Source organism: Moschus berezovskii, chromosome 7, assembly GCF_049115385.1.
Source record: "Moschus berezovskii isolate FMDL1 chromosome 7, NW_MosBer_1.0, whole genome shotgun sequence".
NCBI classification, from domain to species: domain Eukaryota; kingdom Metazoa; phylum Chordata; class Mammalia; order Artiodactyla; family Moschidae; genus Moschus; species Moschus berezovskii.
Window position 1 is genome coordinate 35,704,138 of NC_142466.1, and position 26,615 is coordinate 35,730,752.

Genomic DNA, 26,615 nt, shown 5'->3' on the forward strand with positions numbered 1-26,615 from the left:
TCATAACTTGGTTGCAAATTTTTCCTCACTTTTGGTTGGTCATGTATGGATATGAGAGTTGGACTGTGAAGAAAGCTGAGCACCGAAGAATTGATGCTTTTGAACTGTGGTGTTGGAGAAGACTCTTGAGAGTCCCTTGGACAGCAAGGAGATCCAACCAGTCTATCCTAAAGGAGATCAGTCCTGGTGTTCATTGGAAGGACTGATGCTGAGGCTGAAACTCCAATACTTTGGCACCTCATGCAAAGAGTTGACTCATTGGAAAAGACCCTGATTCTGGGAAGGATTGGGGGCAGGAAGAGAAGGGGACGACAGAGGATGAGATGGTTTGATGGCATCACCGACTCTGTGGACATGAGTTTGCGTGAACTCCGGGAGTTGGTGATGGACAGGGAGGCCTGGTGTGCTGCGGTTCATGGGGTCACAAAGAGTCGGACACAACTAAGAGACTGAACTGAACTGAACCAGGGTTTAAATTGATTATAATATATATATTTTTTCTCATATATTTTATCTCAATCAGATATCACCAATACAAAATGCTAAAACTTGACAGTGCTCTCAATATTTTTAGAGTTCCTATTTTTTTCTTTCTCACTTGTGTTGGCAGGAGACTGTCCATACTAGATTATACTAGATATTTTTAATGGAGACAACAAAGAGGCAGCCCAGTGGAAATCCCCTCTTCCCAGCCATCTTCAGGCTCCAGCAGAAGTGGGCGAGCAGTGTTGGAATGAGTATCATAAACGTATGAGCTTGTGAAGATGAACTACACTGCTCCCTCCCCACTCTCCAGTCTGTTAGACTTACCTCCAGTCACGTGTAGTGTGATTCGGACAAGTTCACCACAGACCCAGAAAAACTGGGAGTTAGTTCTACACTGTATGGAAAGCAACTCAGGAATATACAATCCCTTTTATTTTCTAATGATCCCTTTTATTACATAGGAGACATTATATTATGTGTAAACATTTTATTATTTAATTTTCACATAGTCTCATTGTTAATGGCCTCTGTATTTCACTATAAAAGCTGCTATTCTCTGCTAAAGTAAAATTCCAGAATTCAGTCCGATCTGCACACTCTTGTGGGAAGATGTCGTGCACATCTGTGACATCAACACAAAGTTAGGGAAAAGCAAGAGGCAGCCTTTTGTCTATTCCTTGTCCTTGCTGTCTAGCTACGGCTGCATCAGGATAATAAGGCAGTTCTATCAGAATACTGCACTAATTAGTTGCAATTTCTTAACGTCCTTGGGCTGCTTCTGAAAACTAATTACTGGGAACCAGAGAGTGTAAGAGAATACACACCCTGCGGATGTGTAGTTAGCACGCACACCTCTCACGGGTGCTGATGGGACAGGCTACTTAATTTCCCCAAAGAGGATACTCTGGGTTTCCCCCTCCCCATCTTTTAAGTTTTTCTTTCTTAACAGCTTTGTTAATTTAGGTTAAGTGGTTTGGTTGTCATGGAAACCAGTATTCCTCTCAGGCTGATTGTGTCAAAGGCATCATTAATCTGTTTTCTCAACTGCCTTTTCCTCATCCGTCTAATTGCAGTCTCCCACCCTGCCCCCTCCTTTGGATGACATCATTTTGGACATTTTTAGGACACCATATGTGAGATTCAGCACAATTTACTTTCTATTCAAATTCCATATCACTATGTTAATTGGTATATTCCCATCCCGAAGGAGGAAGATGGTTTCCCTACATGGGGAGACATAACACTCCCAAAGGTGAGGCTAAAAGTTACTTAATACACCTCAGGTGCAATTCAGCTTCTGAAATAACTCTTTCCTTTTCATCTCCTGGGTTTTTCTTCTTAGGACTCTAAGTTACCATTTTTGATGTTTGGGGAACCATGATCTTTGAAAGATTAAAGAACCTATACTATTGGATTAGGGAAGAGGGTGGATAATTCAGGTATTACTGTGGCCACCCATCTACTGAGATGGCCTTGAACTTGGTGAGAGAATATGGAGCCCTGCCTATTGTCTGTTTCACTCAGATGATGCTCTTGGTGCAAAACATGTCAGTTGTGTCCTTTTGCCGTGGTGTCCATTTTGACACAAATCTGGCCCCAAATACAGTGTAACAGTGGCTATTTGCCCCCTGCAGTTCTGACCCTTGGAAAGATCCTCGTGATTTGTTCTGCTTTGGCCAGTGAGCAAAATTTTGCCTGGCCAAAGCTCTATCTTTACATAAAGTTTTCAGATTCTCTGCCCATTCTTATTAAGAGCATATGAGCAAAAAGGACATTTTGATTTGAGTGGACTCAGGTCAGCGGGGTGCAGCACTTCAGAATAATTTGATGCATGGTCCATTCACTCTACTTCTTGGTCCTCTTGATGGAAGAATTTTGAGAATTGTCTCACCACCCTCCTCTTGGGGAAACCAAATCTCATCTTTCCCCAATCTGCTATTGTTTTTATGGGGGTGGTACTGAAAAGCTGGGAAATAAATGTGTATTTACATTTTATATGCAGTCATATCATTTATACATAAATCACATATTAGGATGTGATTTTTTTTTCTTATTTTGTAACAACAGACATAAATGATATTCCTAACATTTTTTGTGATGTCTATTTGATTCTAAAGATTTGTATCTTTTTCTTGTCTCTATTCCTTGGGCAGAATTTGTTCTTTTCTCTATTTCCTCTTATTTTCATTCAGACATTTATTATAGAATGAATGCCATTTAATTGTTAATTTAGAAGTATGTCTCTTCAAAACACAAATTATTTGAATCATAAGTTATTTCTTTTCTTTATGCCCATCAGAGTGCCTGACACATATTATTTAGTCACATTATTTGTTGGGTAAACAAATGTTGACTTAAGACCAAAACAAATTTGATTTATAACTATATCAGTTTACAATAGTAAAAAATGTCTGTTGGTCTTGATTATCAACAGTGGGGGTAGAACTGATCAGATTTCCTGTGTTAACTCTCTGAGAAGTATTTCTATTTTAGGCCAGAGGTATGAAGCAAAGTGTGAGCAAGCTACGCAAAGCCAGTTGGTGGCTGTCTTATCCTGTTTAGATTGTTATAACAGAATGTAGCCTGGGTGGCTTGTAAACAACAGAAAGTCATTTCTCATAATTCTGGAGGTTGGTAAGTCAAAGATCAAGGTGTTGGCAAATTCAGCGTATGGAGGGCCTGCTTCTTGTTTCACAGATGGTATCTTTTTGCTGTGTCCTCACACGGCAGAAGGGACAAGGGAACTCTGGGCATTTTTTATAAGGACACTAATCCCATCATGAGGGCTCTGCTCTCATGACCTAAGTATTTCCCAATGGTCCTGCTTCCAAATACCATCATATTAGGGGTTAGGTTTCAATAAGTGAATTTGGGGGATGGGGCACAAACTTTTCATCTATGTTAGTGGGTAAGATTTATGCTTCTGCAAGTCTAAGTTTAGGAGATTTGGTGATACCAGGTTGATACGGGGCATGAGAAGGAACCTAGAATGACTCAGCTCTCTGGGTTAGGTTCCTGGAGGGAAGTTCACAATACAGGGGAGAGCAGGCCTGGCCCGTGGAATGGGGAAGATGGGTGAGTGGCTGGAACATGCTCAGATGGACTCTGAACTTTCAAGTACCAGTGCAGAATGAATTTGGGCCTTTCTGAGTAAAAGACAAAGAAATTCTTCAATTATATTTTTCTCTGATGGCTGAGTGTTTAATGCAACTATATAGAAGTAAAATGTCCAGTATTGTGTTGTTCCAAGCAAGAAGGCCTCTCAATCAGGGCTGTTGGAAAGACAGCCAACAAGAGTACTAGGAACTACTGCAGCATGGTAAGCGATTCAGATTCTGTAAGAAAGACTTGATGTCGAGATTCTTTTTGAGCCCAGGAAATCACTCACGTTATCTCTGACATTTTTCAAAAATTGTTCAGTCGCTCTGTGTCTGACTCTTTGTGACCTCGTGGATTGCAGCATGCCAGGCTTCCCTGTCCTTCACTATCTCCAGCGTTTGCTCAAACTCATGTCCATTGAGTCAGTGATGTTGTCCAACATCTCATCCTGCATCATCCCCTTCTCCTCCTGCCCTTAATCTTTCCCAGCACCAGGGTCTTAAAGAACAGTCAACACTAACTCCCTATTCTCCATCCACACTCCACCCACCCCCAGCCCCCTGGCATCTACGCATGTACTTTCTGACTCTATGAATTTGACTGTTCTATATACCTCATACAAGTGGAATCAAACAGTATTTGTCTGTACCTGATATATATTGGAAGGCATTTTTAAGGTTAACTTAATATACGTCCTACAAACAGATTGTACCTTCTATTTTTTCCCCCTGTGCTATAGAGTATTTTCTCATTAGCCATCTATTTTATACATAGCAGTATATATATATGTCAGTCCCAATCTGGACAGAGTTTCAGTTTAGGAAGGAGAAAAATTGGGGAGATGGATGATGGTGAGAACTGCACAACAATGTGAACGTACTTAGTGCCACTGAACTGTACAGTCAAATATGGTTAAAAGACAATGTTTTATATTATGTGACTTTTGTTGTTCAGTCCCTAAGTTGTATCTGATTCTTTTGCAACCCCATGGACTGTAGACCGTGGACTGTAGCCCACCAGGCTCCTCTGCCCATGGGATTTCCCAGGCAAGAATACTGGTGTGGGTTGTCATTTCCTCCTCCAGGGGATCTTCCTGACCTAGGGATTAAGTCGGTGTCTCCTGCAGTGACAGGCGGATTCTTGAATGCTGAGCCACTAGGGAAGGCCATGTGACATTTACTACAATAAAAAAAATTAGAGAACAGTTAGGCCCACAGAAGGGCAGAAACCAAAGGTAGTCGCCTCTGTCCCCTTCTCTCTCCTGGGCGTCCCTAGCTTTCTTTTCTATTTCTTGGCCTTTTCTGACATTTATTTCATCCCCTTCTCTGTCCTGGTCAGCTTTGTCTGTATCTTCACAGACCCTGGTTCCTCAAAACTTTATCATGTACAGGGTCTGTTTTCTCTGTCCTTTTATGTCATAGGCTGCTTCCTCCTTCAGCTCTCCAGATAAATGACATTGTTTTGTTCTCCCAGATTTCCAGAATTCTCAGGAAAGAATGCTTATTGTTCATTTCATTTAAAGATACAGGGGGTACGGGCAGGGCTACCTGACTGCCATCCATTTGTCAGGTATGCGGGTAACAGGCACTGCAGACCAGACCATGGACAGTAAATTCACTGAAAACATCACTTGGAGACATACTACACCCCTTGTGATCAAGATAATTGGTTATTTCCCGAGCTACAACCCCTGTAGAAACAAGGATTTCTATCACAATAGTTCTTTTGTCATGATTTTTAATATAAATGAGCAGCATAAGCTTCAAGCAGAGGTTGTTAAATCTTAACATTTCTGGGGGCCTTTTCCAGGACTCATGTAGTATCTTTATGTTGTTAGCCTCCATGAAATCCAGGCTTTATTTCCTGCCGTAAGGAGGTGCAGTAAGATGTAGCAGCCACCAGATGTCACTATTGCAGGTAGCATTCCAAATCCTCCAGCCAGCATCTAATAAGGTTGGTGGTGCAAATATTTTAGTTAACAGTTGACAGGCCCCAAGAAATCATCTAGACTGTCCCTTCTGATGGGAAGCCACAGTGAATGGTGGTGTTTTACCTTTAATGATACTCAGATAAAGAGCAATGTCTATAAAACTCACCCATCTCTGTGGGCCACTTGCAGGACAGAATCACCAAAACAAGTTGGCTCCAAGGTCTTCACACCTGAATATCTGAGTCATTCTAAAGCCAGATAGCCATGGTCTCTGCCTGCTGCCCAAAACTGTGTGCTTTTGTTTTTGTCAAGATCAAATCATTTTAGTAAATGGTATATTTTGCCTTCGGAATAGCAGAATCCCTAAGAGTAAGAAACATTAAGACTGTATCACAGTGGTGGCAAAGGTTGACTTCCGTTGGCTTAGGAGAACAAAGCCCAGAAGCTGAGGGCCTGAGGGAAAGGCCACTGGTTAGCAACTCTCTGATGGCTTCAATTTAACTCTGAAATTACTGTGGAGTGTTAGGGGAGGTGTTTTGGTTTTACTCACCATATATTGTTGTCTTTTCGTTTTTCTCTTCCTTTCCTCTTCTGGGCTTCTCTGATCTTCCCTTGCCTCAATTCTTCTTTCCCCTTTGCCCTTAGTTTCCAGTGGTGCTGAAGGCATTTCTTCGCTCCCTCTGTAGCAATGGATGCTCAAGAAGTTATGACTTTGGAACCTGATTTCCTGTCCCTTGTCCTCTTTTCCTAATACTCTCAACCACAAATAGAAGATTGTCAGCTACTAGACATGGATGACCCACTGGGGCAGTAGAACCTAAAGAATACCATGGGAGATCTGGGTGGAGAGGCAGGTCTGGCCTAGGCCAGTGTTTCCCAAAGTGGGTTCAGTAGAACTTCACTCCTCAGGATGTATCATAAAGAAGCAGTTCCATGCACATTTAATTCAAGAAATACCATAGTTTATAGAATCTTTGGGGAGGTTTACCTTGTACATAGGGCAGTCAAGATTCCAATATGTATTCCAGCAAAGAACTGGTGAACTGGTGGTATGCAGAATATGTTTGGGGGACTAGTCCCGCTGCAGGAAAGTTTTATAAATCCAATCTTAGCAAAGAAACAAAATTGAATCCCTCTTCTAAAACAGGCTCAAGCTTTCATTTTTATATTCTGAGATGTTTTATTTAAAGCAAGTAGAATAATATAAAGGGGATGTCACTTTTCTATGACGTCATTTACATTTCTAAAAATAAATACTAAATTACTAATACATCTGTACAACTTCCTTTGGAGGCATTTTTGCTTCTTGAATTAGCTATAGCTTTAAAACATTTAGTTTAATATTTACTGGGTGCCCATTGTATTCCCAGTGCTGTCCAGAGAATGCAAAAAAATTAGACATGACTCTTGTTCCAAAGGAAAACTGGGAACAAATCGTATAGTCTTTTTCTTTTTATACTCTGCTAGGTCTGATGCCTATGCCTAGACTAGAGTATGCTGCTGCTGCTGCTGCTGCTAAGTCCCTTCAGTTGTGTCCGACTCTGTGTGACCCCATAGACGGCAGCCCACCAGGCTCCCCCATCCCTGGGATTCTCCAGGCAAGAACACTGGAGTGGGTTGCCATTTCCTTCTGCAATGCATGAAAGTGAAAAGTGAATGTGAAGTCGCTCAGTCGTGTCCAACTCTTCGCGACCCCATGGGCTGCAGCCCACCAGGCTCCTCCGTCCATGGGATTTTCCAGGCAAGAGTACTGTAGTGGGGTGCCATCGCCTTCTCCGAGAATAGAGTATCCGTTCCGTTCGGAAGCTCAGTCGTGTCCGACTCTTTGCGACCCCGTGGACTGTAACCTACCAGGCTTCTCCGTCCATGGGATTCTCCAGGCAAGAATACTGGAGTGGGTTACCGTTTCCTTCTCCAGGGGATCTTCCCGACCCAGGGATCGAACCTGGGTCTCCCGTATTGGAGGCAGACGCTTTAACCTCTGAGCCACCAGGGAATACCTTGGGTAAATCATAGTAGGCATTATTAGCTATTTGGTTAAATGTTTTGAGTTGAAGAGAACACTGTAGTTAATCTAGACCTTTCAAACGTCTTTTTACCTTGTCTTATAAGAAAGTTAAAAACAAATTTCAAATAAGTGGCTTCTAATGGGGCTTCCCTTGTGGCTCAGCTGGTAAAGAATCTGTCTGCAATGCAGGAGACCTGGGTTCAATTTCTGGGTTGGGAAGATTCCCTGGAGAAGGGAAAGGCTACCAACCCCAGTATTCTGGCCTGGAGAATTCCACAGACTACAGACCATGGGGGTCACAATGAGTCAGACACTACTGAATGACTTTTACTTTCACTTTCAATGGGGCTTCCCAGGTGGCGTTAGCAGTAAAGAACCTGCCTGCCAGTGCAGGAGACATAAGAGATGCTGTTTTGATCCCTGCATTGGGAGGATCCCCTGGAGGAACACCCACTCCAATATTCTTGCCTGGAGAATCCCATGGACAGAGGAGCCTGGTGGGCTACAGTCCATGGGGTCACAAATAGTTGGACACAACTGAAGTGACTTAGCACACAGCAATCTTGTAGTCAACATTCTCTTGAATATGCAACATTGAGCTCCATAGCTGTAGGAAGTACTCCTTAACCCTCACCGCATCTTCCCTAAACCCTGGCAATGTGCCTGCTTTGGGGGAGATCACGGTGATCACTCATTTGCCATGTATGAGGAAGTTTGGTTGTATTGTGGGGGATATGGACAGTAAGGTGACCCAACCAGGTCACACTCTCCCTCTCTCTCCCGCTTGGGTCCACCACCTCTCCAAGGCATTCGGTGTTATTTTCTTAGGTCTTGCCTGAGTTCAGTGTCCGGGTTCTGCCATTTCACAAGTATCCTGCCCTTTTACCTTCACAGCGGATGTGGGGTTCTCCCCATTTGGACTTAGACAAGCCATTCAGCATAATTTCACTCCCTTGCCTCTCTCAAGGTTGTGCTCTCAAGTCTCAGACACAGAGCAATGTGGGGGTGAAGCCCCCAAAGACCATTTCCAGGGGCCTGAATCAAGGTTCCCACACTGGTCCACTCTGCTAATGAACCACAGCACACACCTGGAAACTAGGGTTCATGAGTCCTGGTCTTTCCAGGAGATGACTCTCCATACTAGTCATATCGGAACCAAAGGCAATCACTGTTTTCCTCCTATTGTTCCTTGGTGGCTCACACACTAAAGAATCTGTCTGCAGTGTGAGAGACTCGAGTTCGATCCCTGGGTTGGGAAGATCCCCTGGAGAAGGGAATGGCTACCTACTCCACTATTCTTTCCTGGAGAATTCCATGGACAGAGGAGCCTGGTGAGCTACAGTCCAGGGGGTCGCAAAGAGTCAGACATGACTGAGCAACTAACACGTTTACTTTCATTAGGTCTAATGTCAGAGAAAGCCTGATAAATGCTTATTGCATTGACCTATACATTTTGCTCCTTGAAATATTGTGAGTAACTCTTTAGAAACTGATTCTTCTTTGAGGAGAAATTTTTGTGGGATGTTGGCAACTTCCTTCTAGATAGATCTGTGATTCTAAAAAGGCATAATCCCACTTGGGACAAAAGCCAAGTTCCATATCAGTTAAAGCTTAGTTCGTGTACAGATTGAATAAATTCTAAATAGAATCTAAGAAAAATCCTTTTCAAAGCTTCTCCTTGATTTATGGACTTTATAAATATGACCCTTGGAAGATAGCATGCAGGATTATGAGATTTATCTTGTGTGTTTGCCATGAGGATGAAATAGAGTTTTAGAATTATTGAGGCCAGACGCATAGAGAAATTAAATAAGCTCTGTGGATGAAAAGAAAGTTTTAGAAAAGTACCCTATAAGACATATCAGGTAATAAAGCACTGGGGCCAGATGGATACATAGCTGTATTGTATAGAACACTCAGTCATAAATTACTTCCAGTTTTAGAAGAGGTTTATAAACATGCTTCAGGAACCGAAGAAACCTCTCCTTGTTCCAGTTCCACTGGCAAGAAAAAAAAGAAATGTATAGGCAATAAGCTCATTTTATTCCTTAACTCTGTCCAAAAAGCCACAACTGTTAGATTTATAAAGCTATTAAGTAGTTTCTTTGCCTCGATCAAGTGGGTTTATTCTGTGGAAAATTTCTGGAAAATAATATTTATTACCCACTTAATATTGCAAATATAGTACTAGATAATAGAAAAATGGGTATGGGTAAGGCTTTTATCTAGTGAATTGAGAAGCTGAGAAAGCACTCATTTCAATGAATATAGTCATAGAAGGTTTTTGTAGAAATTTCAAAACTAGCCTGAATCCAGGGAAAATAAATTGGACTTTCTCATCTTGGGGTGTATGTATATTCTTAGAATATATGGCTAGATTAAACTATTACTATCACACATGTTTCTTAAAGTGAGGTTTGAAATAGCAACAAATTGGGAAAAATCTTTATGTCCAATGCCAGGTTTAGTTCATTCAATAGACTTTATGCAGTTATTGCAAATAATAGATGGCTGTCATATTTTAAGTGATAAAAATGAATTTCCAAGCAGTCTTTGTGGTATGATTTGCATTTTGTAAACTAATAGAAAAACACGTTTGTGTGTCTGCAATGTCTACCCGTAGTCTTAGAGTCAAATGGTCAGTAAAACTCAAGACTATCAGGGCTTCCCAAGTGGTGCTAGTGGTAGGGAACCCACCTGCAATGCAGGAGACATAAGAGATGTGGGTTCGATCCCTGGGTCTGGAAGATTTCCCGGAGCAGGGCATGGCAACCCACTCCAGTATTCTTGCCTGGAGAATCCCACGGACAGAGGAGCTTGGCAGGTTACAGTCCATGGGGTCACAAAGAGTCAGACATGACTGAAGTGACTGAGCACACGTCAGAGGATGCACTTAGCCCAGGCTGCCGTGGAGGGTGCCACACAGGAATTACAGCTCGTTTGCAGGGCAGGATCAGGCATTCTTTTTCAGTGGGAGTCTTTGCAGCAGTACAACTCTGGCACATGGACAGGAGAAACACACCAGGCAGGGCAAGATCTGCCATGGCTTGGAAGCCCCAGACCTCATGGCAGCTAAATATTTCTTAAAACAACTCAATATGTTTCCATGGTCCAAAAGGAAATCCAGTTACAAGAGTCACCACACTCAGGGAGACACATGGCTACCTGTCTAACCAGGTATCTGGAGCTCATTTACAGTCTCTTCCAATCTAGATGCAATTTATCAACCAAGAGTCATCATTGAGCAATGATTGAGCATCATTACTTCATCAGTAAGCAATATAGCTTAGTGCTATAGACTGAATATTCACAGTCATAAATCCCAAGTCATAGCATTAAAAGATGGAGCCTTTAGAAGGTGATTAGGTCATGAAACCAGAGCTCTCATGGAATCTGTGCTACTTATAAAAGAAGACTGAGAAAGCTTGTTGCCCCTTCCTCCATATGAGGTTACAGCAGCGAGATGGTAGTTTAGGACCAAGCCCTCACCCAACACCGACTCTGCCAAAGTCTTGATCTTGGACTTCCCAGCCTTCAGGACTGTGAGGAATGAGTCTCTATTATTTATAACCTGCTCAGTCTATTGTATCTTTGTTAAAGCGGAGTGGACTGACATTTACCGTCATAGTTAACATTACACTTGTTGAGCAAGCAGGTGTTTAGGTGGTCAGTTTAAGACATCTAAACTGAGAATAACAATCCAGGCTTTATTTACTGACTGGGATAGTAATAAAAAAGAGAAATTAGAGGTGTCCTTACCATCTTTATCAAGTCTCCAGAAGGTAGAGCTAAATTGTTAACTGAAGGGCCAGTTTTCATAGAGAAGGACCTTTAACACTTTACCTGTATTTCTAGTGTTTATTATATTAACCTTTATTTATTCTTTCTGTTTTGATTTTTTTTTTGTCCTTGCAGATTCAAATTACTGAGTCATTTGTATATATGTCATCTCCTTTATATTTGTTTAGTAACTTGAATGGAAGTACCACCAGCCTGCCTCAAGATAAAGCCTCTTACATTATACTGCAGAAGATGCAGCCTTAGGCCATGCCCACACCCACCCTGGGATGACTATGGCTTCTGCAGAGCTTGCTTTTATTGTCTTTTCCCCAACTGTTCTATCAGGCTCTTCACCTCTGGTGGTATCATACCCAGGTTTCAGGCTCTACAAATTTCCGGCTGTTTGTTCTATTGCTTTTAACAATATTCTGGGATATAAATGGCTCTATCGTCTTATCTAATTAAATCTCGGTCCTTTTGCAGTAGTAAAATCTTTGAGGCCCGTCTTTGAGATTTGTTTTGATCCCAGGAGGGCTGTTCTTAGCCATCTTCCCCATAGTTCTCCCTCTTAAGCCTCCACTGGTCTACGGTTTAGCTTATCAGTCTTAGAAGGCTACCAACCTCCTCTTAATTGCTTACACCAACATCTCCACTGTTTTCTTTATTTATTTTATTGGAATATAGTTATGTTTCAATGTTCTGTTAGTCTCTGCTGTACAATGAAGCGAGCCAGCTATATGTGTACATAAATCCCCTCCCTCGTGGACCTTCCTCCCACCCTACCCCACAGCCCCACCCAGCTAAGACACCACTGAGCACTGAGCTGAGCTCCCTGTGCTTTTTGGAAGGTTCTTACCAGCTATTTTACGCACGGTAATGGATCTCTATCAATGTTCCTCTCTCTGTTTGTCCCACCCTCCCTTTCCCCCACTGTGTCCCAAGTCTGTTCTCTATGTCTGAGTCTCTATTGCTGCCCTGGAAATTGGCTAATCTGTACCACTTTTCTGCATTTCACACCGAAGTGTTAATATATGATACTTGTTTTTCTCTTTCTGACTTACTTCTCTCAGTGTACATACTCTAGGTTCATCCACATCTCTACAAATAACCCAACTCCATCCCCCTTTTATGGCTGAGTAATATTCCATTGTATATGAGCAACACATCTTCTTTATCCTCATGCACTCTTGGTGGGAATGTAAATTGATACAGCCACTGTGGAGAACAGTATGGAGGTTCCTTAAAAAACCAAAAAGAGAACTACCATATAACCAGAAATCCCACTATTGGGCATATCCTGAGAAAACCTAATTCAAAAGGACACACATACCCCAATGTTCACTGTGACACCATTTACAATAACCTACATGGAAACAAGCCTGGTAGGTTATTGGGGTTGCAAACAGTTGGACACGACTGAGCAACTTATGACTATGATGTGGAAACAACCTAAATGTCCACTGTTTTCAGCAGTGCCCTTGGTCTTAAACTTCCCCACATCTTGTTCTTTGATAAAATCATTTCTCTGAGTGATTAAAAGCTCTCTGCTCTTATAGCTTGTTTCTCCCCCTGGGCAGAACACTGTACCACTGCTCCAGAGCTTGGGGACGTTGGTCTACTTTTCTCAGAATGACACCCTTGCTTGACAAGCAGTGTGCTAAGTGGGGGAATAGCCTGTGGTCTTTTCAACTTGCTTCTCCCGGCATGGAATCTCTGCCCACAAGTGAGTTGGGATCAAAGGGGTTTAGCCCCGGTATTCTCAGCCTGTTATGCCTGGAATAGAGCATCTGAAACCTGAAGCTGAGAGGATGAGCAATGCTGGTGAACTGGTCCTTCTGGGGAGATAATGCAGTTCCAGACCCAGAGTTGGGGGAGGAGGGGGCCTATGTTCTTGGCTCCACCAGCCTGGGTTGGTGCTTCCATCATGCTGAGATGGGGGTGGGGGGAATGCCACCAATTCTTTTTGTTCTTGGGGCTTCCTTGGTGACTCAGACAGTAAAGAATCTGCCTGCAGTGTGGGAACCCTGGGTTCGATCCCTGGGTAGAGAAGATCCCCTGGAGAAGGGAATGGCTACCCACTCCAGTATTCTTGCCTGGAGAATTGCAAGGACAGGGGAGCCTGCTGGACTACAGTCCATGCGACTGAGCAAATAACACTTCACTTGTTGTTCTTACTGAGATTTAGTAGTTTTTCTTGAATAAATACTTCTCTAAAGGTTCTCTCAGGGTTATATGCCCTTAGGAAAATTTCTAGAAACTTAAAACAATTTTTTAAAAAATAATTTTTGCTAGTTATGATTGCTTTGCTGGGGAGGTTTGTGGAGCTCCTCTTATTGCCATTCTAGAAATTTATTCCCCCTTCTTGTTTATAATTTATGTGACTCAAGGACCAAAGGTCGGTAGTCATTTCATTAATACTACACATTTATTAAAAAGATGGAAAACATATGCAGTCACCTATTAATATTAATCTCTGTGGCTCCAACGGTAAAGTGTCTGTCTGCAATGCGGGAGACCCGGGTTCGATCCCTGGATTGGGAAGATCCCCTGGAGAAGGAAATGGAAGCCCACTCCAGTATTTTTGCCTGGAAAATCCCATGGACGGAGGAGCCTGGTAGGCTACTGTCCATGGGGTCGCAGAGTCAGACACGACTGAGCGACTTCATTCACTGGATGAAAAATTATGTTGATTTAAATATTCTTATTCTGTTTATATGTATTTTTTGCCGCAAACTTTTTTTTTTGAAAGGAGAAGAAAGCTTTTAGTGAAATCTTAGTAGGAAGCTGCTATGTAGTACATGGAGCTCAGCTCAGTGCTCTGTGATGACTTAGAAGGGTAGGATGAGGTGAGTGGGAAGGAACTCAAGAAGGAGGGGATATATGTATACTATGGCTGATTCACGTTGTTCTATGGCAGAAGTCAACATATACTGTAAAGCAATTATACTACAACTTTAAAAAAATAAAAGAAGCAAGTAAAAAGGAATAATTTTCCCCTTGGTGGTTGCATCATGCCTGCAATCCATTCTCTTCCTTTTACTGGGAAGAGAACATTTATGGGGAAATTGTCATTAATATGTTCTCCTTATGAACATATGCTGCTGCTGCTGCTGCTAAGTCACTTCAGTCGTGTCCGACTCTGTGCGACCCCATAGATGGCAGCCCACCAGGTTCCTCCGTCCCTGGGATTCTCCAGGCAAGAACACTTGAGTGGGTTGCCATTTCCCTCTCCAATGCATGAAAGTGAAAAGTGAAATTGAAGTCTCTCAGTCGTGTCCGACTCTTAGCGACCCCATGGACTGCAGCCTACCAGGCTCCTCCGTCCATGGAATTTTCCAGACAAGAGTACTGGAGTCGGTTGCCATTGCCTTCTCCCATGAACATATGATCTCTTAGTAAATACACTAATAGCATTCACTGATGGGAGAGTCTTCAGTTGTGGAATGTTGTTAGCATAGCAGAATGTGCCTGGTCTGTCTAGAACTGATGTATTTCTGGGGCGTGGCTCTGTCAAAAGTCACATAAACTATTGTTGGGCGAGGTTAAGACAGAGTGTGGTCACTGGTTGTCCAGAGCATTGGACCCGCAGAAGCAGAGGCTCCTCATCCCCTCCCCTGCCCTTGAAATCTACATGCCACCTGCTTCAGCCATTCCACAGATGCAGCCTCGAGAGAGTAACGGTGGTGTCTAGTCCACCTGGACTGAATATGTGACTGAATCCAGGTTTGTTGTTGTTCTTTAAGCTGTGTTGTTGCTAAGCCATGTGATTCTCTTGCAATCCCAGGGACTGTAGCCCACCAGGCTCCTCAGTCCATGGGATTTCCCAGGCGCGAATATTGGAGTGGCTTCCATTTTTTCCCTTCAGGGAATCTTCCTGACTCAGCGATTGAACCCTCGTCTTCCTGCATTGCAGGCGGATTCTTTACTGCTGAGCCACCTGAGAAGCCTTCTGAGAACCTCTCTATAGACTTCTAAGATTCTGATGTGTGGATGTGGAGATACTTGTCTTTCAGCCACTCAAGATGAGCCTTGTAAGTAAGCTCCCCTGCTTTGAAACCTGCCATCTAGCAGTCTGGAGTGACCTCTTTCTTCCTGCTTTCTGTGTACGGAGGCCAGTTTGTCTATGAAAAGATGTTTTATGACAGAAATAGCATTCTTCTGTGAACGGGTGCATTGCACAAGCTAAATATTGCCCAAGGAGGTAAGACAGGACCTGGAAAGCTGTGTTGAAGGCCCTGGGTCTCTCCTTCTCTGTTCCTTAAAGCCTAATATGGAGTAAGAACTCTGATTCTGTTGCGTCTGAAAATCCAATACTTTGTATTGTTTCAATGTTAAAACAAGAAAAAGGGCCACTTTCTTTGAAGCCCTTATGAGTTTAAACACTTTATTGAAATGGCATTAGTAATCACTGAACTCTTTTCAGGTAAATAATAAACAGTTAAATTCAAGAGAAGCAGAGAGATGGAGGCTGTGTCTGCTTACTGCCAGCACTGCTATTTATAACGTAAATTAGGTATATTTCATCAAACAATTGGGCAATGCAGCTTTAGATTTTTTTTCCCCGAAACCCAATTTGCTCTAAGTCAATTTGGCGATTTACTGAAATAGTTTTCTGGGAATTGAATTTTAGTGAATTGGATTGTTTCCAGGCAATACAATTAAAAAATAAAAATATTTATTCCAGCTCCTCTGGTATTTCCATGGTGCCTGAATATAAAGAGGAATTATAAAGAGCTATGGGAAGTGAATACCTTTTTTCCTCAACTATAAGAAGTTTCACATTTTTGGTCTGTTTTATGCCTTTATTTTGGTCCCATGTAGAAAATTTTTTCCTCTTTACTTTAAACTTACACACCCACTAAAGAAAATTTGAAAAAGAGAGAAAAATATTAAAAACAGGACACCAACCATTTTTTTTACATTTTAAATAAATTCTTCCAATCGCTTTTTATATACTTGAATTTTTCTCACATGTTTGTAAATCATCCTGAACAGAGTTAAAGCATTTTAATACCCCAGAAATCATTTCAAGTAGAATACTCACTTACATTTATTTTAAACATTAATCCAGGTATCTGCCTAAATTTCCCAGTTATTCAAAAGGTCTGATTCATAAGAAACTCTCCAAATTGCTTGTTTCTGTTTCTTCAGAGCATAGACTAGTCCTGTGAACCTAATAAAAGGCACAGAGGGGGAAAAATTTCCCAATTAGCTAGGGGCAGAACTTTAATGGGATGCAGGAAAGGGAACTGATTAAGAGGTTTTAGCTCTGGGTGCATTTACCCATTACTGGGTAAGTCATGTAATTGCCATGCCTGTTTCCCAGGTGTGATGAGGGAGTGTATCACCGTATCACTATGGTCCTTTTCAGGTCGAATAGCCAGCAGCCATCAAAAGGCATGACCCCATGTTTCAGCTGCTTTCTTCTCGTGTAAAACGTTGGTCTTACTTCTAGAATCCTTTTGTGTGAAAGAACCGTCAACAATTTATAAATGCTTTGTATTCAAAATAATTTTTTGGCTAATTCAGTTAGGATGGGAACACATTTTCACATAGAAATGATATTAAATTTATGGTTTAATTTCTAGCAAGGTAGCTAAGAGAGAGCCCCTAATAGCATTATTAGTTTTATTTATTTCTGTGTCCTATTGGATCCTAAGATCTCTCTGGAATCATAAAGTTCAATACTGTATCACACACAAATGGCAATGCCAGTCTTTAAATGCAGTCTTTTCCTCTTCTTCATTGCCTATATCCCATATACAAGCAGAAAGGATGAATAATATAAAAAATCACACCAGTTAACATTTATTATAGTTATACTATGTTCTAGTCCTTGTGCCAAGCCCTTTATGCCTACTTTGTTATTCAATCCCCACTCCTTTCACCATTTTATATGTTAGCAAACTGAAACTAAAAATTAAAGTGACTTGTTCAGAGAAATAGAACTGTTAAAATGAGGAAACAGACCAGAGATCGCTCCTGCCTGCCCCCTTGTGGCAGCAGCCCCACAAAGGGACGTGCTGCTGCAGCCATAACCAACGTGCACAGAAAGTGAAAGTGAAACTTAGTCACTCAGTTGGAGTCCAACTCTTTGAGACCCCATGTACTGTAGACAGCCGGGCTAATCTGTCTATGGCATTCTCCAGGCTAGAATACTGCAGTGGGTTGCAAGTTCCTCGTTATCCACAGTTTCAGTTACCTGCAGTCCACCGTGGTCCAAAAAATATTAAATGGAAAACTCCTGAAATAAGCAATTTATGTTTTAAATTTCATGCCATTGAATAGAGTGATGGAGTTTCTCCCTAACCCGCTTCTTCCCACCCAGGATGTGAATCATCCCTTTGTCCAGCCGATCCAGCCGGTTATCAAATGCACTGTTGTGGTATCACATTGCTTGTGATTAAGTAGCCCTTATTTACTTACTGGTGGCCCCAAGATGCAAGAGTAGTGATGTTGGCAATTTGGATATGCCAAAGAGAAACAGGAGAGTGCTTTCTTTAAATGAAAGAGTGAAAGTTCTCAACTTGAAAAGGAGAGGAAAAAAGTTGCATGTTGAAGTTGCTAAAATCTACAGTAGGAACGAATCATTCGTGAAATTGTGAAGGAAAAAGAAATCGGTGTTAATTTTGCTGTTACACATCAAACTGTAAACTTTACAACCACAGTGCCATGATAAGTGCTTAGTTAAGATGGAAAAGCCATTAAATTCATACAGTAAGATATTTTGAAAGGAAGACCACAATTTCTATAACTTTTATTGCAATATATTGTTATAATTATTCTGTTTTATAATTAGTGATCATTACTAATCTCTTATGGTGCCTAATATATCAATTAAGCTTTATGACAGGAATGTGAGTATAGAAAAAAGCAAAATATATATGTGTGTGTGTTGTGCGTTAGTCGCTCAGCCATGTCTGACTCTGTGACCCTGCCAGGCTCCTCTGTCCTTGGGATTCTCCAAGCAACAGTACTGGAGTGGGTAGCCATTCCCTTCTGCAGGGGATCTTCTGGACACGGGGATGGAACTCAGATCTTCCTGCATTGTAGGCAGATTGCCATTTAAGGGTTCTTCAAAGTATCCCGCATGGATAAGGGGCCATCTACTGTGTCGACCAAATTTTGTTTCCTTGGCAAGAATGTCCTTACAGCAACCGTTAGACCAGCTCGGTTGTCACTACCTAGGCTCTCATAGTCTTGAATTTATAGTACTCATCACTTATACTAGCATTTATGTAGTTGTTTATTTCAAGTCTCCGTGCTTGTCTAGATAGTAAGAAAGAGGTGGTATTATGCAACAAGGGCTTCCCAGGTGGCACAGTGGTAAAGAATTCACCTGCCAATGCAAGATACACAGGACATGAGGGTTTGATACTCCAGTACTCTTGCCTAGAGAATTCCACGGACAGAGGGGCCTGGTGGGCTACAGTCCATGGGGTTGCAGAGTCCGACATGACTGAGCGACTAACACTAATATTCTCTGTGTCAATGTTTAATTGAGGCAACTTCCAAAGAGTCAAGAGGTTTACTATTTGTGCAGCAATTTCTTTTCTTTCTTTTCTTAAAAAATATTTATATATTTGGTTGCACCAGGTCTTCCAACCAAACCCACTCCAGTACACTTGCCTGGGAAATCCCATGGATGGAGGAGCCTGGTAGGCTACAGTCCATGGGGTTGCTAAGAGTCGGAGACGACTGAGCGACTTCACTTTCACTTTTCACTTTCATGCATTGGAGAAGGAAATGGCAACCCACTCCAGTGTTCTTGCCTGGAGAATCCCAGGGACGGGGGAGCCTGGTGGGTTTCCGTCTATGGGGTCACACAGAGTCGGACACGACTGAAGTGACTTAGCAGCAGCAGCAGCACCAGGTCTTAGCTGTGGCACACAGGATCTTGGATCTTCATTGCAGCATACACAGTCTTTTAGTTGCAGCATGTGGGCTCTAGTTCCCTGACCGGGGATGGAATCTGGGCCCCTTGAATTAAGAGCGCAGAGTCTTAGCCACTGGACCACATGAGAAATGCCTGTGCAGTGATTTCTAACTGAACTTTTCCCCTAAACCATTGGTTCTTTTAAATTTTTTCATTTGCTATTTATTTTGCTTATTTTTAATTTCTATCAGCTTGATTGAGGTATAATTAACACAAAGAACATTGTGTAAATTTAAGTTGTACAGCATGATGTTTTCATATACATACATTTTGTGAAATGATTACATAGTGTTCTTAATTGAGTATCATTTGCTGAGGCCTTGATAAAACTTCAGGGGTTTCTTTTTGCCTTTGGGGAAGTCTTAAGGTATCAACTCAAGGTCCTCAGTATTGAATCTCATTTCCTGCGAATTCCTGGTGCAAACACTCTGCGACAGCCAGGCTTATCTGCTCCCTGGACCTTGTCCCTATCATGGCTTTTGTCATTTCTCTGTCCCCAAACTATTCCTTCCCCTTCACATATTCCTCTCATTCCTATTGTTGTCCAGTCGCTCAGCTGTGTCTGATTCTTTGTGACCCCGTGGACTGCAGCACGCCAGGCTTCCCTGTCCTTCACCATCTTCCTGGGTTTGCTCAAACTCATGTCCATTGAGTCAGTGATGCCATCCAACCATCTCATCCTGTCGACCCGTTCTCCTGCTTTCAATATTTCCTAGCATCAGGGTCTTTTCCAAAGCGTCGGCTCTTTGCATCAGGTGGCCAAAGTATTGGAGCTTCAACTTTAGCACTTCAGTCCTTCCAATGAATATTCAGGGTTGATTTCATTTAGAATTGACTGGTTTGATCTCCTTGCTGTACAAGGGACTTTCAAGAGTCTTCTCCAGCACCATAGTTTGAAAGCATCAATTCTTCGGTGCTCAGCTTCTATGCTAAACCCTAATGACCCTTTAAAGGCCCAGTAAGCTCCACAGAAGCCTTCCGGCTTGACCCATCCTGCACCCACACCTGTATCCTGCCGAGTCACTGCCATTCCCCCTTCTTGCCTACTTTTGGCACAGGCGTCTCACCCAGTCACAGGATCACCAACTGCTTTTACTTGATTCGCACCACCCCACCCACAATCGTTTCCCTCCTTGAAGCTGGCTGTAATACTGCATGTTCTTCGGTAGGTGGCAACATTCACAAACAGAATTCAGGCAATTCTGTTGCTATGCTCAACAGAACAGTATCCCTAAGGAGAGGCACAGATGCCCTGAGTTGCTACCTCCGCTGATCTTGTTCACTAATTAGAAACATTTGCTTCCTTGGAGTCACAAAAATGTTCCCACTATTATTCTGTTTTGTAACGGGAAACAATCTGAGTTGTTATTTAAGTGATTCCATTTTTCCAGCCCTCACAAACCTAGAAGATCAGAAGGGATCAAAACAGAGCTCTGCTTTATTATGTTTTCAAGGGATTGAAGGGAAAAAAAAAAATCATGATTTTTTTTTTCAGTTTTGGTATGGGATTTTTATTTTTTCAAGATGCTGCTGAAATTGTGTATAGGAATCTTTATCATTAAAAACAATGAGAAGGAGAGAATGTCTTAAAAAACATGGGTAGAGTGCTAATTGAAAACAAAAACATTGAAAACTGGACATATTGTTCAGAATTCATTTTCTCTTTAACCGGAAAATTTGAGAGTTGGTTGCTTTACGCAATGGAGAAGTTGGTATATAACCTTGGTACATTTGGTACCCAGACTTTTCTGGAATAATGACTGAGGCATTGCACTTATTTAAGAGCACTCTTCCTCTGAGTTCATATATTATTTGTTGCCAGTGACTAAGGCATCTTTCTTGGAAAATAAGTGTACTCCCTTTTCCTTGTGTTCCTCTGGAACTTTGGTTCACCAGTGTGAATTTTATTTCCTGTGGGAAGTTTTCCTTGGATCACCCATTCCCTAAAGTCACTTTCCCTCAAACTTTATTCACATATGTTTACAAAATGCACGCATTATAAGGAAATGAGACTGAATTTTAGCAAATGAAATGTGTACTTCTAAATATGCATTGGGCTTCCCTGGTGGCTCAGAAGTTAAAGAATCTGCCTGTAATTGTGCTCTTCAGAGAAGCTGTGGGAGGCCATGTATTTATTTAATGTGACTTTAAAAAACACCTCTTTTGTCTTATTTCAGAGTCTGTTGTAACGGGATAAGATCTGTTCTGGGGTCATTCCATGGGTCCTGAGTTTTTAATTCTGTTCATGTCTTTCACAGTCTTGTATTGTTCAGATGGTATTTATTTCATGAGCTTTGTATCATCCTATTTTCTTTCTAGCTAGGGTTTGCTGGGTTTGTCATTGGATTCTTCAGTCTCCACATCTTCTGGACTACACAAGCCACTCTTTGAACATAATTTGATTTTTTTTTTAAAGAATAACTGTGCATTGTTTTATAACAGTGTTGTTTTCAAAGTCAGAATTTATTTTATGGACTATGAGAAGACAGACCCTCAAAGTTGGCAGGGCTGTTTCAACAATGAAAATGTGTTTGTGAAAATTAAAAAAGAGAAAGAAAATATGTTTATAAAGATGTTGCTAGATAGCAGTAACATATGCAGCCTAACCATTCAGAAGTTTCCAATGCAGCAAGCTCCTTTTCCATTAGGACAGTTCTCTGGTGTGGTTAATTGCTTGTGTAGTCAGTTTTGGCATCATTGTAATTTGTTGTTCCAAGTCATGCTATGGACTAGAGCATTCTGTGCCTTTTGCTCAGCTCGAATGAGGCAATTTACACTTCATTGTTCAAGATGAAAGTGGATGTCCAATTAAAAAGTTGTGCATCAACCAAGAAGAAAAGGGAGGGAGAGAGAAATAGCTACTGCTGAGTAATGGAAGCTGAAAGACAATAGTTTATTAAATTTCCTCCCAAGAGCATGCTGTGGGGTATGTGTGTGTGTGTGTTTGAATGGTTAAAACAGAGTCAGTTCATACTAACCTTTGCTCAGAGGAACTCTTTCCTTGAACTTGCAACTTGGTTCTAGTCAGTGCAGAGTCCTATCTCTGACACACTCTGGCCCTTCACCTCAGGACTTTCCCAGGCTGAGGAGCGTGTTTGTTGAGAATGAGTGTACCTACACTTTGGAAGAGACCATCAAAGCCTGATGTGCAAAACAAAAAACAGTATATGGTTTTACTCCTTTCCAATTTCCTTTTCACAGAGGCGTTGACAAAAATGCTGAACCAGATGTGTTGAGAGAGTGGTCTCTTTTCTGCCACGTCTATTTCTTTTTTTCTGGCTGTCCTTTTCCTGCTGGCCCAACTCTATTTGATTTTAGCATTAATCATGGTATCAAAGTAATCTGTTTGTAGGACATAGATTAACTTAAAAATGCCTTCCAATACACAGTAGGTGCAGACAAATATTGTTTGATTCCATTTAAACTAGCTACTTAGAATAGTCAAATTTATTGAGTCAGAAAGTACACTGGTAGATGCCAGGGGCTGGGGAGGGGAGGAGGCATAGGTTTAGTGTTTCATGGGGAAGGAGATTTAGTTTAGGAAAGTGAAAAATCGGGGAGATGAATGGTGGTGAGGGATGCACAGCAATGTGAATGGACTTAACGCCACTGAACTGTATAGTTAAACATGGTCAAAATTGTATGTTTTACATTATGTGACTTTTACCACAGAAAACATTAAAAAAGTAATTCATGTATATATATAAACGTAATGAAATAAGACTAAAAATTTATAAAGAAAAAGCACTCCTCTTTTTGCTTCCTCAAACCCTCTGTCCCAGGCTCCCTGAAAGTGATCATATTAAACTCTTTTAGCTGTTGCTTTTAGTATTTATTATACTATTTCTAACATATGCTTAGGGTTTCCCTGGTGGCTCAGAGGTTAAAGCATCTGCCTCCAATGCGGGAGACCCGGGTCCGATCCCTGGGTCGGGAAGATCCCCTGGAGAAGGAAACGGTAACCCACTCCAGTATTCTTGCCTTGAGAATCCCATGGACGGAGAAGCCTGGTTAGGCTACAGTCCACGGGGTCGCAAAGAGTCGGACACGACTGAGCGACGGAATGGAATGGAACATGCTTATACTGATATTTTATATTTTTTCTTAATTTTCAATACTATTCTTTTATTGTGGATGAGACTTTAGCTATCTTTCTCCTTCATCCCCATTGCTTGCTCTGCCTGTGTCCCCTTCCTCATAATCTCTTTATGTCCAAATTTGGGGTTAAATCAATGCTCAGTATTTACATAATTCTGACCATATCAGTTGTTCAGTACAGAAGCAAGTAGTGTTTGATGATCAAATTTCCTTTCATGTCTAACTTTTTAATCCTGATGTTAATAATTGCCTTATTTTAAAAAACTTGAATAGCCAAAGCAATCTTGAGAAAGAAGAATGGAACTGGAAGAATCAACCTACCTGACTTTAGACTATACTACAAAGCTACAGTCATCAAGACAGTATGGTATTGGCACAAAGACAGAAATATAGATCAATGGAACAAAATAGAATGCCCAGGGATAAATCCACGCACCTATGGACACCTTATTTTTGACAAAGGAGGCAAGAATATACAATGGAGAAAAGACAATCTCTTTAACAAGTGGTGCTGGGAAAACTGGTCAACCACCTGTAAAAGAATGAAACTATAACACTTTCTAACATCATATACAAAAATAAACTCAAAATGGATAAAGATCTAAATGTAAGACCAGAAACTACGAAACTCCTAGCAGAAAACAGGCAAAACACTCTCTGACATAAATCACAGCAAGATACTCTATGACCCACCTTCCACAGTAATGGAAATAAAAGCAAAAATAAATGGGATCTAATTAAACTTAAAAGCTTTTGCACAACAAAGAAAACTATAAGCAAGTTGGAGAAACAGCCTTCATAATGGGAGAAAACAATAGCAAACAAAGCAACTGACAAAGAATTAATCTCAAAAATATACAAACAGCTCATGCAGCTCAACACCGGAAAAATAAATGACCCAATCAAAAAATGGGCCAAAGAACTAAACAGACTTTTCTCCAAAGAAGACATACCGATGGCTAACAAACACATGAAAAGATGCTCAACATCACTCATTATCAGAGAAATGCAAATCAAAACCACAGTGAGGTACCATCTCATGATGGTCAGAATGGCTGCTATCAAAAAGTCTACAAATAATAAATGCTGGAGAGGGTGTGGAGAAAAGGGAACCCTCTTACACTGTTGATGGGAATGCAAACTAGTACAGCCACTATGGAGAACAGTGTGGAGATTCCTTAAAACACTGGAAATAGAACTGCCATGTTGCTGCTGCTAAGTCGCTTCAGTCGTGTCCAACTCTGTGCGACCCCATAGAAGGCAGCTGACCAGGCTCCGCCGTCCCTGGGATTCTCCAGGCAAGAACACTGGAGTGGGTTGAACGACCTAGCAATCCCACTGCTGGGCATACACACTGAGGAAACCAGAATTGAAAGAGACACATGTACCCCAATGTTCATCGCAGCAGTGTTTATAATAGCCAGGACATGGAAGCAACTTAGATGTCCATCGGCAGATGAATGGATAAGAAAGCTGTGGTACATATACACAATGGAATATTACTCAGCTATTAAAAAGAATGCATTTGAATCAGTTCTAATGAGGTGGATGAAACTGGAGCCTATTATACAGTGTGAAGTAAGTCAGAAAGAAAAAGACCAATACAGTATATTAACACATGTATATGAAATTTAGAAAAATGGTAATGATGACCCTATACATGAGACAGCAAAAAAGACACACATATAAAGAACAGACTTTTGGACTCTGTGGGTGAAGACGAGGGTGGGATGATTTGAGAGAATAGCCTTGAAGCATATATATTACCATATGTAAAATAGATCGCCAGTCCAAGTTTGATACGTGAAACAGGGCACTCAAAGCCTGGGTGTATTTGGACAACCCAGATGGATGGGATGGGGAGGGAGGTGGGGTGGGTGTTCAGGATGGGGGACACATGTACACCCATGGCTGATTCATATCAATGTATGGCAAAAACCACCACAATATTATAAAATAATTAGCCTCCAATTAAAATAAATAAATCAATTTGGAAAAATAATTGCCTTATTTTTTCATTGCCTTAATTTTCTACATATACATTAATAATTTGTTTTCCAAATACATCAACAGACTTGTCAAATATCTGTCAACAATTTTTTTAAACACTCAAAGCAGTTAAAAATAACCTATAGGTCCCATTTCCTCTTCTCACCCACCACCTTACCTTCCCCAGATTTCTGATTCACCTGACCCTGGAGAGTTTGCTCTGTGGGCCAGCAACACGGGAGTCGCTGAGGGTGACTGGTCTTAGGACGCCGTTTCCCAGATCCCATGCCTTTCCTATCCCTTGATGTTCTGAAGTTCGGCCTTGCTTGAGAAGCATATTTTTTGAGTTATTGGGCAGTCTGAAAATGTCTTTATGCTATTCCACACATTGATTAATTAATGTTTATTTACTAAGCTGTGTCCAAACCTTTGCGACCCCATGGGCTGTAGCCTGCTAGGCTCCTCTGTCCATGGGATTTCTCAGGTGAGAATACTGGAGTGGGTTGCTGTGCCCTCCTTGAAGGGATCTTCCCAACCCAGTGATCGAACCATGTCTCCTGATAGTTTGACTTAATTTAGAATTATGTCCCCACCTGCCAGGATTTTGAAGGCCTTGTTTACTGTTTTTGATAATCTATTTTTTTTCTCTCCAGCTTTATCAAGGTGCTGTGCTCAGTCACTTTAGTCATATCTGACTCTTTGCAACCCTATGGACTCTAGACTGCTAGGCTCCAATGTCCATGAGGTTCTCCAGGCAAGAATACTGGAGTTGCTGTTTCCTCCTCCGGGGGATCTTCTTGACCCAGGAATTGAACCCACATCTCCTGCAGGGGGATTCTTTACCACTAAGTCACAGGGGAAGCCTGGTATAATCGAGGTATAACTGACAAATAAAATTGTAAGATATTTAAAGTGCATAAAGGGATGATTTGCTATATGTATATATTGTGACTGGACTTCTCCCTATTGAGTTAATTAGCACATCTATCATGTCATCTATTTACCTGGTTTTTCCTTTGGTGAGAAAATTCTATTCTCTTAGAAAGATAATCTAGTTTTAATAATCTTTTTAGAAATCAGATGCTATTCCAATTCCCATTTTCTTTGTAAGTGAATTATTATTGTTGTCATGAAATCTGTGTAACTCCTTAGAATTTTGTTTCTTTTTGGTATTCTAAAATTTTGTGGCAATGTGTTTTTATGTGGATTTTTAATAATTTATTCTATGTGCACTTGTGGGTTTTTTTTTTTTTTTAGCATAAAGATCCCTGTCTTTCAGTTTTGGAAAA